This window comes from Dendrobium catenatum, unplaced genomic scaffold (genome assembly GCF_001605985.2).
Source record: "Dendrobium catenatum unplaced genomic scaffold, ASM160598v2 fragScaff_scaffold_1191, whole genome shotgun sequence".
Taxonomy (NCBI): Eukaryota; Viridiplantae; Streptophyta; class Magnoliopsida; order Asparagales; family Orchidaceae; genus Dendrobium; species Dendrobium catenatum.
Genome location: NW_021319653.1, coordinates 231,398 through 243,743, shown reverse-complemented (window position 1 = coordinate 243,743; position 12,346 = coordinate 231,398). Strand labels below are relative to the sequence as shown.

At 32.6% G+C, this 12,346-nt stretch overlaps 1 pseudogene; it reads left to right on the top strand.

Annotated features, from left to right (window-relative positions):
• The first annotated feature begins 2,249 nt into the window (after positions 1 to 2,249).
• LOC110116733 lies at positions 2,250 to 11,308 on the top strand (annotated as a pseudogene).
• The last annotated feature ends 1,038 nt before the right edge of the window (positions 11,309 to 12,346 follow it).

Genomic DNA, 12,346 nt, shown 5'->3' with positions numbered 1-12,346 from the left:
TTTTGGCTGAAGCAGGCAGAACAGTCTGTAATTTCAAAGAAAAGTATAATATTTTTTTGCGGGGATTAGGCTTTTGAGCACTTATTTGTAGGTTTAGATTTGTATTTGTGCAATTATTGATGCGTGCTTATCATTTCTCAATTGCAAATTTTCATCCTGAAATTATGGACGCATATGTTATCTAAGCATCTTAGCTGGTGTTATAACTTAAAATGTGTTTGTAAAATCAATTTACTACATTGTTTTTTTTTTAATATCCTATACTTAATAAATCAGATAATTTTTTTTGTTTTTTATTTCTTCGTTAAATATATAATATGGTTATATAACTAATTGACAATCTATAAGCTAATCAGCTGCGTGCATGTGAACCAAATAGATTTTTTTTATGATAAGACGATTTAATTGAATGTTAGTATTGGAGTTAGTGAAATAATGAAGATAGATATTGTATGAAGTTTAATATGAGGCATATGAAAATCTTAGATGGCAAAATTTGGCTTAGATGATAAAACAAAATTTTTCAAATTTGATGGGTCTATTTTTAATTTTTCTATTTTTTATGGTAAAATTAATTCTAAAGTTTTTATTGACTAGATAATGAATAATTTATTTTACTGACATAATGTTCGAAAAATGTAAAATTAAAATTTGATAGACAAGCTAAAATATATTGGATCAGTATGGAAAAAATGAGAAAGAAAGGATGGGTTGTGTTGGGATGTCTTCCATTTGGATTGAAATGAAAGAACTTCTAAAAGATTAATTTGTTGCATTTCTCTAGTTGTGTTTATTTGCTTGATGAGATTAATTCATTAAAGCAAATCACTAAATTTGTTATTGAATATATTAATAAATTTGAAAATTTTTTGCTACATCACTGAAGATCATGAAATCACAATCTCTGACAAAAAGCAAATAAGATGATTAAAAATATCTATACTACTATTAGAGTAAAATTGTTTTTTAAATAAACATTAGTTATTATAATTATTTAATTTTAGTGATTATACCTATTTATAATAATAAATTTAATAATTTCTTTTCATCTTAGCAATGAAAATATAATTAAAATATTTTTAATATGAATTACTATTTTAAAATATTTAGTCACGTGCATTTAATGCACGAGTATTTTTACTAGTATTTGATAAAGCCCTAATGACCACATATTTGAATAATCATGAGTTCGTTGTTGAACTGTTCAATTTGACTATAAGCATGTAAGAATTTAGATTTTTTTTCCTTTAATTAACATCCTAAATTTCCTAATTATACTTCATGTGCATGATTTGGATTTATTTTAATTAAGATTGAACAACCTTTGGTTTGTCTTGTCAAGAAATTATAAGTTTACTAAAATCAAAGTTGGAATAGTTCAAAATTCAACTCTAAAAGTTTCTAATAAAAAGTAATACAGCAATATTCATGCGAGTTAAGTAAAATTTTTGTAGGCATATTAATTATAAACTCAAAATTCAAAATCACCATTCAAGAAAGCTTCAATATATAGTTATCCTTGGGCCAAGAAGTTTTCATGATAGCTTAACTCCTTTATAATGTAAAAGAAATGCATGGTAAATTTTTGAAGTAAATGTAATTCACCATCTAGTTCAAATCTAGTGCATTTAAAAATTCTCAAATTTCAGCAATTTTCAAATACATCGCAAACTTTCCGCCATTGTCACTGTCGGCCACTGTGGACCACCGCTAGCCAGCCACCACTTAGTGAATTCTAAAAAAGCAAAATTTATTAAATCAAGTGGGTGTTAAATCCTGAAAACTTATTGGCATTATAGAGGTTAAATCTATATTTGCTATTTGGATATTAATTTCAAGATTTAAAGTCTCTTAACTAAAATAAAAACTTTAAAATAGTTATTAATAATGAAATTAATAAATGTTATATAATTACAATGAAATTAATCAAATCATATCAAATCATAATCATTATATATTAATTTCCTAACTAATTATTAATTAGTAGATTCTTAAGCTAACAAATATAAATATAAATATAATTTTTTTTAATCCTAAGTAGATTAATTAAATTATATTTATTATATATTTATTAATCTTAATTTTGATTAATTCCTTTTTTAAATTTTATGTATTTTTTTATCATTGACTATCTATTTTTAAATTATATTTATTATATGTTTATCATTTTTAATTAAATTAATTAAATTACATTTATTATTCTAATTATGTAAAATAAGAGAAACTGACGGTAGCCAAAAACTGGATTAAAGAAGCGCCGACAAGGCGAAGCCGAAGAAACGACGATATTCTTCTCTGCGTCTGTCTTTGTTCTTCTATGTGTCTCCTCGACTTAGGTCTTCCTTGATGCTCTTTGGCTTCGCGTGATCGGGGTGAAGTAGAGTTTTGAAAGAATCGCAAAAGGAAGCTGCTTCGCCCCCTTCGACAACGTCGTTCCTGTCGGATCGGAACTCACGACGGGAGCTCGTCGCAAAGGTAAGCATCTTTCACCCCTTTCACGCGATTCTTCGGCTAAATCCTGTAAACTCACCGTGTAGCGGAGCGTGAGATTTGATTTTGCGTTTTGTGGCGTTTGGCAGGAGTTAGCTCAATTAAATCCGGCGTAAATCCTGCATCCAAACAGGCACCAACTCTCCTGACAGATTTCTCTAACGTCTCATCCATAGGTTGCGCGATCTTCCGTTCCGAGCTCTATAATCTGGTTAATGAGCATTTCTATTCGGGATCTGGCTACGGCCTTGTGCACTGAGAGGTAATCTTACGTTTTAGATTTCGGTGGAGTACAAGATTTTGAATTTTATAACAAACCAGACAGAAAAATTAGTTTCGTAGCATTTTCTTTGCTTGCAATCAAACAATTTTGAGAAATTAGAATGTATGTGTTCACTTTACTTTGCATTTTTGAAATAATTGCATTCTATATGCTTGCTACGAAGTACGAAGCATGCCTTTATTCAGCATTGGTGTCGAAGTTATCACCGATCTCTTCCTCTTATGAAGGTAAAGCATAGATATTCAATTGCTCAGCGAAATGGCTGCAGAAGAATGGCAGCTTGATGACTTTGAGATCGGAAAGTTCATAGGTGAAGGGAAGTTTGGCAAAGTCTATCTCGCTAGAGAAAAACAGGTAGATCCACTTCTGATTTATTCACCCTATTCCCCTTCTACAATTTCTAAAACCTTGAATGAAGGCATGAAGCAACTATACTTGTTTTCTTTTACCAGAGTGGATATGTCGTAGCTTTAAAAGTTATTTTCAAGAAGAAGCTAGAAAAGTATCAGTTCTTTGGACATCTCAGACGAGAGATTGAGATCCAGCATAACCTTGACCACCCTAATGTCCTCCGCCTATTCGCTTGGTTCCACGATGAGACCCGCGTCTTCTTGGTCCTCGAGTATGCTGCGCAAGGGGAGCTTTATAAGCTGCTCAAGAACTTGCTGCGCTTCTCTGAGTTTAATTTCAATAGGATATTTTGTAGATATACTTTTGGGCACATCGTGCAGTGATTTAGCTATCTTCTAAGAAAGTGGATTATAAATTATCAAAGAAATGTCATGTTAGATTTACAAAAAACAAAATTTTAAGGTAAACTTCATATCCAAATCAAAATTTAGGGTCAATTTCACATTTTCTTGATGCCTTTCAGAAACATTAAAATTGTCAAAGGAATGGGTTTATAATTCATTAAGGAAATGTCATGTCATATTTATATAAAAAAAATTGTTTAAATTTTTTATGTAAATCAAATTTAGGGTATATTTCAAATTTTGTTTGACATAATCTTTGCTATAAAGCTTGGATAGAACTTTGTTTTCCAATATCAACCAATAAGGGTTTTTACTAAATGTGAATAAGTTATAAAAGATTTTTAGACTACAATACATTGGTGTTTGTTTTGTTCCTTGATAATTTGTTAGTTGTGCTAAATGGGTGATTAACATTGAATGAATTCCAAGAGGAATCATTGAAGTTTTGCATATAAATTTGTTCAAAAATATAATTAATACTTGTCTAGAGCTGAAGAGGAGGTAGGGGAAGGGTGGGAGGGAGAGTAATTAGTGAACCACACTTTCATGTGTGGGATTAGGTTTACATGTATGTGTTTGTGCTTGAGAGGCAGTGAGGGAGGGAGGAATGGTCCATCAAAGCTTCTAGTTGTGAATTTGTAATGCAAATCCACTTAATCAAGCCCATAACAATCTTCCTTGGCAAAAATCAGAAGACTACCAAGGCATAAAATATGATTATCCATACTGACATATCTTATTATTCTCATCCATTTTCCTTTGATTTTTTATTCTCGTGTATGTACAAATGTAATTTAGAGGAAAGACATTTGACTGATCCTAGATGATTATGTAACTTGAGGGAATGTGTACACAACCCAAAGGGAAGAAGAGAGAATCAATGGAAATACAACCTAAGAGCAAGGGTTGAGAATAGGTACACAATCTATAAAGAGATAGAGGAAGAGGAGAGGAGGATTTAAGAGATCATGCTTTGATTTCAATATTCTTTAATTTGTTCAGATAATCCAAAGCACCATTTATATAAAAGAGGGTCCTTAATTCATGTCTAAAATATTCAAAATTAATAAATTAAAGATATAATGTGTCATTATTATATACATAACAAACGAGATGATTAAAAAATCTTCAAAATTTATTTGACATTGACACATGTTTTATTTGGAGAAGATTTGATGGTTGTGATGGTTTTGTGTCATTCACTCGACTAAATAATACTCTTCTCAGAAGAGTTGGAAGATGGCGACCATAGCGGAGGAAGTGTCATAGCTAGACTACAAATTGAAGCGCTATACATTCAAGTCTTGAAAACATCAATTGATTGGGAGCCTTTGAATCAGAGATAATAATTATCAAAATTCTCTGGTATCTCAGCTAATTGAACCAATAGTAGTCAAGGACAAAAGGGACACAAGCTCAACAAACTATAATGGTAATTAAAACAAATTGAAATCTCATATAAACACCAAGGTAGATAGAAAAGCAGTAGGATAATTGCTTGTTACTAGAATCATTAGTGAAGAAATTCTATTGAAATATCAATTGATGGAATCTCTATAACATCTGCTAGCAACTGAGTGTCCGGCTTATGAAGCACAAATTTTAGTTGAATCAGATTTTGGAGTTGACTGAGCTACCAAATGGCAAGAAATCACTGCAGAATAAATGAGTTTACAGGCTGAAAGAAGAATTTAATGGTAGCAAATGTTATAAGGCCAAACTTATAATTAAAGTTTTCAGTAGAAGGAAGGAGTGAAATACACTAAAATTTTCTCTTTAGTTGGGAAGATGAATACAATCAAAAAGTTGTACATGATGAACCTCAAGGATATATGATCACAAGTAAAGAAGATTTAGTGTGTAGACTAAAAAGAGACTATATGGACTAAAGAAAGCACCAAGATAGTGGCACAGGAGATTTGATAGGTTTACATTAGACAATGGGTACACGAAGTGTCAAGTAGATTATTGTTGTTTTTTCAAATATTTTGATTATTATTATACAATTTTGCTCTTGTATGTTGATTTCATGGTCTTGCAGGGTCAGATATGGAGAAGATATGATATTTGAAGGCGCAATTATCAAAGAAGTTTGAAATAAAAGATTTGAGTCCAACAAAGAAAACTTTCGGTATGAGAATCAGCAGGGATAAAAGTGCAGGTGCACTGAAGTTAACTCAGGTTGAGTAAGTTAAAAATGTGTTGTAAAGATTCAACATAAGTGAAGCAAAGCCAGTTTACACTCCCTTAGATAGTCACTTTCAATTATCTATGGTACAATCGCCTAGATCTATAGCAAAGCAAGAATAGATGGAGAGGATTCCATATGATTCTACAGTTGGATGTTTGATGTATGTTATGATCTGTACGAGACCAGAGATAACATATCCAATGGGAGTAGTTGACAAATTCATGAGAAATCTAGGCAAACCTCATTGGGAGGAGATTAAGTGGATTATCAGTTACTTGAGAATGTCAGTTGATAAAGCTCTTTGCTTTGGATATACATGGATTGAACTATAGGGAAATGTAGATTCTAATCTTGTTAGAGATCTTGATGGTAGGAGGAGTATAATAGGTTATATCTTCACTTTAGAAGACACAGTAGTGAGTCAGGTTTCCAAGTTACAAAAGATTGTTGCACTCTTATCAGTCTTAACTACAAAAGCTAAGATTGTTATTTGTCTAGCCAAGAATGTTGCATTCCAGGCCAAGGCAAAACACTTCCAGCTTTGGCATAATTTCATCAGATCGCTTTTGAAAGATGGTCAATTATCTTTGTAAAAGATACACACGACCCATAATCCTACATACATGCTGACGAAAATGGTGACAGTTGATAAATTGAAGCTATATGTAGCTTCAGTTGGTCTTCATGAAGGCTAAGGGCAGGGAAAGCTACACTACATATAATATGATGGGTGCTATAGATCAGGATATAGATTGATTGTAATCAGCATCCAAGCGGGAGCTTATTAATTATGTGTGGAATCTATATGTTTTAATCAATCAAGTTGTATTGTTTATTCTGACCTCAACTTCGTTATTCAAGTTTGTCGGGGGATTATAGGGGGGCCTCCCCCTGCTTTGGGTTTGGGGGCCTTGCCCTAAGAATTTTTCCTGTATAATGGTACAACGTTGCGGTGTTGTATACTCGAGTGTTGTGTTCTCTAGATAAAGACAGAGAACGGATCACCGCAGCGCTCCAAACCCTAGCGCTAGCAATTCAAATGGAGATAGAGATTGGAGCGCTATGACGCACCAAACCCTAGCGACACATCATTGTGAATCAGGCTGAATACTTTTCTTTCTCATTTTTTATATGTAACTTGAAGAATTACGTCCCTTAGGGCTATTAATATATGTCTCTTAGTTAGTTTTGCAAGTGAACGGTGTGGAGAGTGAAGAGAGACAAGGAGAGAGTAAGAGATGAATTGATCTGTATAGTTTCTCCCATGTTCATAGTGAATTTTTGTGTGGTGTAGCACCGTGATTTTTTTTTCAAATTTTTTTCACATTAAATATTGGTGTTCTTTCATTTTTGTTGTTTTTCTTTTTGTGTTTGTGTTCATCGTGTGGCTTTACTTCCCAAAATGTTGTTTGTGAAATGATTTTATCACGCCAAAAGTCATTTGAGCCGAAGTTATTTTTGATTGAAGAGATCCATTTTTTTTAAGTTATATTTTTTGGTGAATCCATGAGTTAAAACTTAAGTGCCTTTTTGTATATTAAGGGCAAATTTGTTTCATTACAAGTGTCTGCAAATGATTGAATCTCATCATCAAAATTGAGTTCAAGCTATTTTTGTTTTCCGGGAAGAAATTGAATGGAGTGAGTTCACTATCTAGGAACGTACATTCCAAATGGTGAGAAATGAGTTTCAATTTAGAGGGCTAGGAAGATAGTTTAAGTGTTGCTATTTTATTTTAAGAACAATTGAATAATAATAAATTAATGGGATGATGGGTTAGAATATTACCTTTTACTTATAATAATGATAAAATTATCAACAAATAATGAGGGTGTTTAAAAATGAAATTTACCACTATAAAAAAATAATTAATATGTTCCTGTAATATGATTCATTTCCAGATTAAAATTTAAATATTTATAGCAAAACAAATTGGCCTTAAGTGAAAGTAGTTTTCAAATCTCTTAAAAATATGTCTCGACTCAACAGTGTTTGATTCTAGATAAATATGATGATTTGAAAATTTTGTGGAATGTTAAAACCTCTTGCTATAGAATAGCCATAAGATTGCATATTTTGCAGCTATTAGTTTTTGCTAAGCTATTGTTTTGTATGATGCGAGCATTCAGGTGATATCGAGTCTTATAATATTGAACACTTTGATAGTAGTGATTATCATCTCATAAAAACTAGTCCACTTAAAAAAAGAGGCTCATAGATCATATTTTTGTCCTCTCATATTTGATCCCATGTGGATTTTTTTATTTTGCAAAGCTTTATGTTACTTATTAGATTTGTGCAATTTGCATCTAGGATAAGGTGATGAAATTCAAACTTAGCGCACTTGGGATTATACTATAAAGACCATTAAACTCTTCATTATATTGGAGATGAAGTAGAAGTAACTAGGTAATAGAAAATCATGTATTCCTTATATCAAGATTGTGAAGGCTAACTTACCATTGTAGAAAATTATGTTTTAGTTCTTGTTATTTTGCATAGCAAGAGTTTAATTTCACTCTTGGTTATGGTATCATTAACTTTTATTTTTACATTGGCAAAAAAATTTGATGTTGACTAAGGCTTCTTTTGGGACGGCTTTCTTACTGTTTCTTAAAGCAGCTTTCTAGTATAAAAATTTTAATTTTTAAACTAAAAAGCTATTTTAAGAAGCAAAAACAAAATGTCCCAAATTAAGCCTAAATATCACCTTCAAAGAAACTCTTGTTATTAAGCTCGACTAGCTTTGTTTCGACTGGACAAATGGGAGAAATGATGTTCCGTGTTTAGTAACATGTTTATTGTTTTCCATGAAATGATTAGAACCTTATCTGAAACGTAGCCCAAATCGGAATGTTCTTATTGTCGCATTGAATGCTTGATTTTATTTTCTCTTTCCAAGATCAAAATTATTGATTTTGATATGTTGTTAGTGGAAGTGCATTATTTGCTTGTCGTCATAAGTCTTGATTTTTTGTTGCTCCTATGAATCATGGGCTAAGCAGAACTAATAAATTCATTTTATGTTACAAGTTGGAGTGTTATGCCACATGTTTTTATGTTCCTTCATCTGTCGAAATTCATTTGAGAAGCATGTACGGGAGAAATTTATTTATCACCATCTTTCTTAAGCCTAAGTTAATGATGATTTTCCCTCACACCAAAGCATTATTTCACATAGTTGCATGCGAGCATATGCACACACATTCATTTTGATTATCGAGGTGTCATTTGTCATGCCATTGCATTCCTCGCATCATTTGAGAAAACAAAGAAAAAAAATGGTAAACAACAAAATAACTTCAAACTTCGAAGCCTTCTCAATAAAATTAAATTAAATGGGGGATTTACATACATACCATTTTATTTCATGCTATTTATATATCTAACACCCAAAACTTTAATATTACATGCCTACCACTCATAGAACAAATCTAGGTGCATGGAATGAAATATTAAAGTTTATAGGATGGTATGGGTGGTAAGAATGAAATATATGAGTGATATATTTGATATTAAAATTTTATATGAGTGATAGGAATGTAATATTAAAGTTTTAGATGTTAAATATGTAAATAGCATGAAATAAAGTGATATGTATGAAATTACTTCCACAATGAAGCCAAGCGATTTCAACTATTTAATAGTTGCCTATGGCTTCGTTTGGGACGACTTTCTTCCTGCTTTTTAGCAGCTTTCTAGTTCTAAAATTAAAATTTTAGAACTAGAAAGCTGCTTTAAGAAGCAGGAAGAAAGCCGTCCCAAACGAAGCCTATGTCTTGTTCTTTTTAATAAATCTCAAGTCCTATTTAAGCATGCTCATTGGTTGACACATTCTTCAGGGCCGACTGAAAATAGCAGACTTTGGTTGGGCTGCACAGCTACAGGCGCATGTAAAGAGACAAACTATGTGTGGCACCATAGATTACCTTGCTCCAGAAATGGTGCAGAATAAGGCTCATGATCAAACAGTTGATAATTGGACGCTAGGCATTCTTTGCTATGAATTTCTTTATGGTGTCCCACCATTTGAAGCTGAGGATAAATACGATACTTTCAGAAGGTACGATGTTATTCCTATTACATTATGAATTCGTTTTGGACGGCTTTCTTACTGCTTCTTAAAACAACTTTCTCTAAATTAAAATTTTTGTACTAAAAAACTGCTTTAAGAAACAAGAAGAAAGCCGTCTCAAACGAAGCTTTAGTTGTTACCATATGTATTTCTTAATCTTGAACGTTATGATATACCAGGATTCTTAAGGTTGATGTTGTATTCCCTTCTTCACCTCTTGTTTCTCCACAAGCAAAGGATTTAATCTCCAAGGTAGGTTCAGATATCATCTTCTTTTCTTCCTGGACACTACAAAGGAATAATTTTTTTTTTCTAATTGTTCCTTTATACTTGTAGCTTCTAGTGAAGGATTCATCGAAGAGGCTCTCTCTGCAGAAAATTTTAGAGCATCCATGGATAGTTCAGAATGCAGATCCTTCAGGATGTGGCTTCTAGATGAATTAGTTCTTGACTTCTAAGATGATTCCGTATTTCTATTTTCTAGCAAAAATTTATGTTTTGTTATTTGCATTAGCTTTTGGATTTAGGGGCTGTTTGGTATGCTGAATTAAGAGGGCAAAGTAATTAAATTACGTGCATTTCATAAATTACGCTGTTTGGTTGGTTTTGAGCGGAATGAAAATAATTCCTTTGAAGTATTACCAGTGTATTGCCACGGGCATTTTGCGTGACTTCAAAACTCGCTCAATTTGAGCGAGTTACAAAATCTCTCACGCAAAATACTGTGAACCAGCCTCGCACGAGAGAGTAGAAAACTCGCAGAAGAGGAACCTTCCTTTCCAGATCGTCAATTTACCCTCACGGATCTTTGAGGTAGCGCTGTCTTCTTCGGCTTCGCTGGTTCGCGTGGGGCAAAGCTTCCAATGAGTCGCTTGCCATTGCCTATCGAGGATTTGCTTTTCCTCTTCTGCATTTATTCGTTGCGCGTGAAGTAGAGTTCTAAAATAGCCGAAGCTTCTTTGCCTCCTCCTGCGACGTTGTTCCTCTCGGATCTGAAGTTGCGCCGGAGCTCACCGCGAATGTAACCATATTTCTCCTTTTTCGCGCGCTTCTTCGGTCGGATTTATGTAATCTGCAAAGAGTTCGAATTCAAACAGGTCCTTTTCTCTCAGAGCCTTAATGACTTAACGTTCACAGCTTTGTTCAATCATGACCGGAGGAGGTAGGCGTCAGGAAAATTCGATTTCTCGAAGAAATCCATCAAAGCAGAAGCTCCGGCTTTCCGCAGAAGAGGTTCTTGAAAGCAATTTTGACTTCAATCTCTTCACTGAATGAGAGAAGAGGCTCGGATGGCTGCTAACCCTATTGTTGATCAAAAAGTACCTCCAGTTTCTGCTGGAGATTTGAGCTTTGGATCTGGCGCTCAGCTCAAAAAATCTGTAAATTCTACTTCAATTTAGCTTTGAATATTCTCCGATACATTTATTTCTTTTACTGTAGTTCTACAGTATACAACTCTTAAATATGTAAGTCGAATTGTTCTTTCACAGATTTAGTGCTTGTTTTCTTGTTTCCATTCTTGTTATTATGTGATTTAATAACCAGTATTTTTTTTCGGCCACATAGGATTTCGTTACAAAAAAAAAGTTAAAATGATCCCAGGTCATTTTAGTCATGCCCTAGACCACTATAATAGACTATAAATCTATTTAATTTAGTTTATTGACTCCTCAAATATGATTTTATTAGTTCTTTTGTTGGATTATTTTAGATTAGATTTGAGCAGTTAAATGTATTATTATGGATTAAGTTTGAGAATTCTATGAACTAAATGGGACAAATTAGACTATCTAGGAAAAAAATAGCTCCTCGTAAATGATCTAATGAACATTTTTGACATTTCGCTCATTTAGATACAGTTAGTTTAATGTGGCAAAATGAGATGCTAGGATGAATTTTCTTGAGGAAGGATGAACTCTGAATTACTCAAATTAAAGCAATTGTCATTGTACAACTCTTGACCATCAGGTTATAAAGCATTTACTTAGTTGTTTTTTGCATGTATAAAATGATGAGAGATGTGTTGATGATTAGATAGAATACTGTAAATAGAGAGGAATGAGAAGGGGATTGAACAAAATGTAAAACCCATATTAATGTTCGTATAATGATAAATTAAATTTAAACCTTTATTCATAAAGAAGAATGTAAAAAATAAAGCATGTAGTGTATTGCTTATTTATTTATTTTTTCCTTCCATTTGATCTTAAAATTGACATAAATAGCTAAGTACTAATCCAGAATTTTCATTGATGGACACGAAACTGCTGTCCTGCTTATGCTCTCTAGCTGTCCCTTTTTTTTCATGTTACGATGTTGAGTGCTCTTCAATCAAAACTTCCAGAACCTGTGGTTTCATTTTTTCTTGATCTCTCAATTGATTTCTATGCATGAACATATTTTGTTACTTCAATATATTTTTTCTGATATGCTGTAATGAAACTATGGGATCTACCTAAGCGGCTGTTTTGCTGCTAGTACTGATACACAAATAGCATCTAGTATGCAAATAACTTTTGATTGTAGCATAAAAATTGCTTGATAGCTAGAAA